General features: G+C 41.5%; 1 protein-coding gene across 13 annotated transcripts in view; it reads right to left on the bottom strand.

The window, feature by feature from the left end:
* Positions 1 to 6,296, bottom strand: part of LOC116679414 (muscleblind-like protein 1) — a 68,542-nt gene that overhangs the window by 16,587 nt on the left and 45,659 nt on the right. The window lies entirely within an intron of this gene.

Raw genomic sequence — 6,296 nt, 5'->3', positions numbered from 1 at the left:
TTATTTCAGAATTGTTGTTAAAACCCCAAATAAGTCCCGGGTCAGTTTGACCCGAGGGTCACGAGAAGGTCCCGAAAGTGAAGACAACACGAGGGTTAATGCTTAATGTGACACCTTTACAGCTCCTTGTTTTGTCCGACCACCCGTCCCAATCCCAAAGATATTCATTTTAATATGACATAAGATAAAGACATGCAGCAAGTCCTCACAATTAAGAGTCTGGAACTAAAGAATGTTTGACGTTTTTGCTTGAAAACTGATTAATTATCAAAACAGTTTCACTTTCCCATTGGTGAAATATTCGAAAATTGTTAACCAGCTTCACCTGCGAGGTGAGCTGTTTGATTCCAAAGTTATATTTTTTCTTTTCTTGAGAAAAACAATTGTTACAATGGAAAGAGGCTCAAGTTAGAAAAAAAGGTCAAGAACACATCTTATTGTATGACAGTTGTTGTAAAATAAAAACAAAGACAGGGAATTAAAAAAGAAAGGGAAAAAGGAAAGACAAAGTGCACTGTTGCTTTAACTCTAAAAAAGAATTTTTGGGGGGATTTCTGCTAGTAAAGACATGTGCTCTCCTCTGTCCTACCTATAGACTGTTAATATCCTCTGTCCTACCTATAGACTATTAATATCCTCTGTCCTACCTATAGACTGTTAATATCCTCTGTCCTACCTATAGACTGTTAATATAAATGGACAAAGCATCCGGTTTGGTAAAGTACTGCACATGAGGAAGTGCCTTAAACCTGAATTCTATCTGAATTCCTGTAGGGGGCAACATGTGCGGTTACAAAAGGAGGTTGGTTTCTGTAGAAGTCTATGAGAAAGTGACCAACTTCTCACTTGATTTATTACCTCAGTAAACATTTTCATAATGAGTTTATGGTCTCAATCGCTAGTTTTAAGTCTTCTGCAACACAGATCGATGTTCATTTTTTTAATAATGGTCTCATTGATTTTAAAATCAACAATATAGCAGGGAGTGTTTTAGTGCGAGGCTATGATGTGCTTGACAGTTTGCGGCCTGTCTTATATGTGATATAACTATGGGACAAAGACATATTTGAAACCTAGCGAAGGTAAAGCTCACCTTGAGTTATGTAAGCTAGCTTTCAGCAGCAGTTGCATCCAGATTGCCAGAGAAAGTGTGTAACGTAGAGTGTAGCAGCAGCGTTGCCAACTCTCAGCTAACGTCACAGTCAGATACCTCCCAACAGTCTGTGGCTCCTCCCTCACTCCTCCCTCTCGCCTAAAATCGTCACATCCACAACCAGGATGGCTGCGCCCGTATCCGTGAATTCAGCAACTCACAGCAGATCTCCACAAACCAATGGGTGACGTCACACATGCTCTGTCCATTAATATTAACCACAGACTTGGTCCTACCCCACTTGAAGCTGTCCAACTTGATGCTGGTTGTTTAACATAGCCCAGTAAAACACTATTGATCCCCTCCCAATTGAGACATATGACTTGTGTCAATACTTTACATCGTTTCAGAAAAGAACAGGATGGAGAATTGATGTTGGATCGATAGATGATTGGAGACTTCCGTGACAATAAACATAAACACATCATGGCAATGTATCTGATATTCTGCCAGTGTCTGTAGGCAGGCAGTGCAGTGTGTGTCCGGGTGATTATAGTCATCCAGCAGCCGGCAGCCCAAGGGAAGAAGGAGGGAATGTAATTTACACTCTCATAATGCCTGCTCCACTGAACACTTCCCCGGATAGGTGTAATATTTTAGAGATCTCCTCCACTTTTTTTTACTCACCCCTTTCATTCCCTCCTGCCTCAATCCCCTATATACATGCCAAGTCCCATGCTGATATTTTTTCTCCTCATCATGAATACAGAACAGTGGAGGTGCAGAGGTGCTGCTGTGATCTGTGTATGCGAACATGTTCATCTATGTGTGCAGAATGCACAAAGCAGAAGTGCTACCCTCACTCTGCCTTTGTCGACTTCACTCTTTGTTCTTCTCTCGCCTTAATCTTCCCCCATCTAAATGCATCCTCCACCCGTCTCTTCCTATTACTCCTTTATATAAATCTATTTCCATGGAATGGGGGGGGAACAACCCTGTGACAACCCCACAGTACCACCTCCCATGGGGAATTAAAGGTTGGCTGCCATGCTACTGCTTATCTCAGTGAGATTACCTGCTGCCCATTGCCGGCTATGACACATGCTTTCACAACCTTACACACGCACTCTCCCTGCACTCTCCCTCTATTCCACCCACATTGCTTCTTTCCCTTGCTTGTCTCGCTCTATCTCTCCATCTCTCCCTTTTTATTTCGTCATGCGGCCTGTTCTGCCTAGCTACAGCCGGGAACATACTTTGCATTGGAGAGCAGCAGAATGTCAAGGGTTCTTCCAGCATTTTCACTGGCTGAGAGTTGAGAGTAATAACACCCCCAGCCTGCCAATTGGCCTCGAAGCACACATTAGAACAACGCTGCTATTCTGGCTCATCCCTGTGTGGCTGTGACTATTGATCAGCGCTAATTGGTTAATGTCTTTTGATTTTCAAGGCACATTCCCCCTGGGTGACTCGAATTTCGCATGTCAACTCCAGCCTGTGTGTCTGTGTGTGTCTATGTGTGTATGTGTGCGATTAGATGTGACAATGCAGAGCTTACATTAAATTCCCCAGGTACTCTTTGAAAGCATTTTATTCATGCAATGGTCAACTTCAACGCAGCTTTACTCAATATTTTCTATGTAAATATAATAGATCAAATGGCTGCAGTATGTGTCATTTGAAAGGTATCGCTCATATTGACCAACCCAGAGAGAGATATCACATCTGCAGCTCCATGAAGCTTTTTAGCATCTTTCAGCTCATTGTTTTCATTTTCATGACCTGCAACTTTTTGGCCACAAAAAGCAGTGGTTCACCATCCCCACTATACACCGTCAGCGACTAGCTGGTAAACATAGTGGGGCATTTACCAACCATACATTTTTCAAAGGAGTGGGTGGAGAGGAACAATACAGGCAAAAGAAGTGAATACGGCGGTTATTTTTAATTATTTAAACATGTAAAGCTATGTTGGGAATAATGCTTAGTCACAAAACTTATTTTCAATTTTAAAGCAATGAATGAATAAACATGTAAATGTACTTTGAACATTTTTCACTACCTTTTACATGCTTGTACATGCTTGTACAGTGGTGTGAAAAAGTGTTTGCCCCCTTCCTCATTTCCTGTTCCTTTGCATGTTTTTCACACTTAAGTTTTTTGGAACATCAAACCAATTTAAACAATAGTCAAGGACAACACAAGTAAACACAAAATGCAATTTGTAAATGAAGGTGTTTATTATTAAAGGTGAAAAAAAATCCAAACCATCATGCCCTGTGTGAAAAAGTGATTGCCCCAAACCTAATAACTGGTTGGGCCACCCTTAGCAGCAACAACTGCAACCAAGCGTTGCGATAACGTGCAATGAGGTTTTACAGCGTCCTGGAGGAATTTTTGGCCCACTCATCTTTGCAGAATTGTCCTAATTCAGTTACATTAGAGGGTTCTCGAGCATGAACGGCCTTTTTAAGGTCATACCACAACATCTCAATAGGATCAGGTCAGGACTTTGGCTAGGCCACTCCAAAGTCTTCATTTTGGGTTTTTTCAGCCATTCGGTGGTGGACTTGTGGTGTGTTTAGGATCATTGTCCTGCTGAGAACCCAAGTTCGTTTCAGCTTGAGTACACGAACAGATGGTCGGACTTCTCCTTAGGATCTCTTGGTAGACAGCAGAATTCATAGTTCCTTTTATCAAGGCAAGTCTTCCAGGTCCTGAAGCAGCAAAACAGCCCAGAACATCACATACTACCACACCTATTTTACGCTGGTATAATGTTCTTTTTATGAAATGCAGTGTTCCTTCTACGCCAGATATACTGGACACACACCTTCCAAAGAATTCCACTTTGTCTCATCGGTCCACAGAATGTTGTCCCAAAAGTCTGGGGATCTCAAGATGTGTTGTGGAGAAATTGAGACGAGCTTTGATGTTCTTTTTGCTCAGCAGTGGTTTTCTCCTTGGAACTCTGCATGCAGGCCATTTTTGCCCAGTCTTTTCCTGATGGTGGAGGCATGAACGCTGACCTTAACTGAGGCAAGTGAGGCCTGCAGTTTTTGGACGTTGTTGTGGGGTCTTTTGTGACCTCTTGGATGAGTCGTCGCTGCGCTCTTGGGGTAATTTGGGCGGCCGGCCACTCCTGGGAAGGTTCACCACTGTTCATGTCTTCGCCATTTGGGATAATGGCTCTCACTGTGGTTCGCTGGATTCCCAAAGCTTTGGAAATGGTTTATACCCTTTCCAGACTGATAGATCTCAATACTTTCTTTCTCAATTGTTCCTGAATTTCTTTGGGTCTCGGCATGATGTGTAGCTTTTAAGGATCTTCTGGTGGACCTTACTGTGTCAAGCAGCTCCTACTTAAGTGAGCCTTGATTGTGAACAGGTGTGGCAAAAATCAGGCCTGGGTGTGGCTGAGAAATTGAACTCAGGTGGGGAAACCACAGTTATAGTATGTTTTAACAAGGGGGGCAATCATTTTTCACACAGGGCATGATGGTTTGGATTTTTTTCACCTTAATAATAAACACCTTCATTTACAAATTGCATTTGTGTACTTGTGGTGTCTTGACTATTGTTTAAATTGGTTTGATGTTCCGAAAGACTTAAGTGTGACAAACATGCAAAGGAACAGGAAATGGAAAGGGGGCAAACACTTTTTCACACCACTGTACTTACTGTTTTACATTTGTTTACTCCTCTGTATCTAAATACTGTATATATATATATATATATATATATATATATATATATATATATATATATATACAGTATTTATATATATATATTTAATGTTCTTTTTCTTCAAGGGAGCCTAGAACTTAAGACTTTAATAGCCGGCGATCTTCTCTGTGATTGTTGTCCACATGATAGATAAAGAAAAACATTTGGCCTTCTCCTACAAAACCCCAATCAGCAATAAAGTGAAGAATACTATGTGGTTGATGAATGAATGAATGCTTATGATTGGAATACAAGGATTGTCTACTCTTAGCAAAGCTGGTGGGAATTCAAATTAGACTTGAATGAAAGGAAACCCAACATTATGATGGCTGAAAAATAGCTTTGTCAGGGAATGTGTTTGTTTTGATGGTTTTGGCCTTCTTTCCTGAAGGGCAAGGTCGCTGGCTTTCATGTGCTTATCTGCCTCAAATTAGTTTTAGTTGTAGAATCACACACTTGGGTGGAATCAGTTATAATACAGTGCAATCCGATGTCTGTGCAATGAACTGTCTGATGTGTATCATCATGAATATGTATTTGAAAGAAGTAGATGATTTAGTTCTTTGCCCACTGCTCCTAACTAGTTAGGATGCGATAAATGTGGAGGATGCATTTCTCGTATGAGTGTAAATATGTACTTTATGTGGCAAATAGGAAATATAATTAACCTTTTTTGTTATTATTGTTAATATCATTATTATTATTATTATTATTATCTATTGCTGAACAATTGAATCGAGTGTGAGCTTTCGTCCCCACCGATTACTACCTGCGATGCTATGCCCGGCTTCTTCCCTGCACCTTTTTTTTCGCCTGTGTTCCCTGCTGTCTAAACAGTGTCAGTTTAGGTTAACGGTGAGCCTGTCTGATCCAAAGCAGCGCTCCCTCTGGCTTAGAGCGTATACTATCAGACTGCACTCATGTTGACTCTGCTCCGCCTTCACCTGTCTGGCTCTCCTCCACTCAGACGCTAATATGCTAACAGACTACCTGCGTCTGTCTCTCAGGCCCTCTGTCGATTGCTCCGTCTTCCTCTTTGTCTTTTCCTCTCTGCCTGTTTCCCTCCAATCGTACCTTTCAGGTGCCTGTCTAGACTGGTATGTTCTTCCGGCAAGTCTTTGCACCAAAACAAATGATATTCTTTCCTCATTCAAAGCTGCAAAACATCTTTTCAAACATCAGGGCAAGGTTTTGCTAAACAGCCTTCACATGCAATGCGACATGGTAGTCTCATCACCAAATATAGGTTCTGAAACATGAACCAATTTGCTTTTTTTAGGTTTTGGATGTGGCTTTTAATTGGCAAGCTATTAAAATAAAGTGAACCAGCTGTCACAGTCCCACTCTAAGTGTATGTTTGCATGTGCACGCTGGGGGAACGGAGCTTTCTGCACTTATAAATCACCTTGGCCTCATTACACCAGATACCTTTCAGCCATGTTTGAGTTCCTGGACACACACACACACACACACACAC

This window comes from Etheostoma spectabile, chromosome 3 (assembly GCF_008692095.1).
Source record: "Etheostoma spectabile isolate EspeVRDwgs_2016 chromosome 3, UIUC_Espe_1.0, whole genome shotgun sequence".
Taxonomy (NCBI): Eukaryota; Metazoa; Chordata; class Actinopteri; order Perciformes; family Percidae; genus Etheostoma; species Etheostoma spectabile.
The sequence above is the reverse complement of the archived record's forward strand: the minus strand, read 5'-3'. Positions and strand labels throughout refer to the sequence as shown.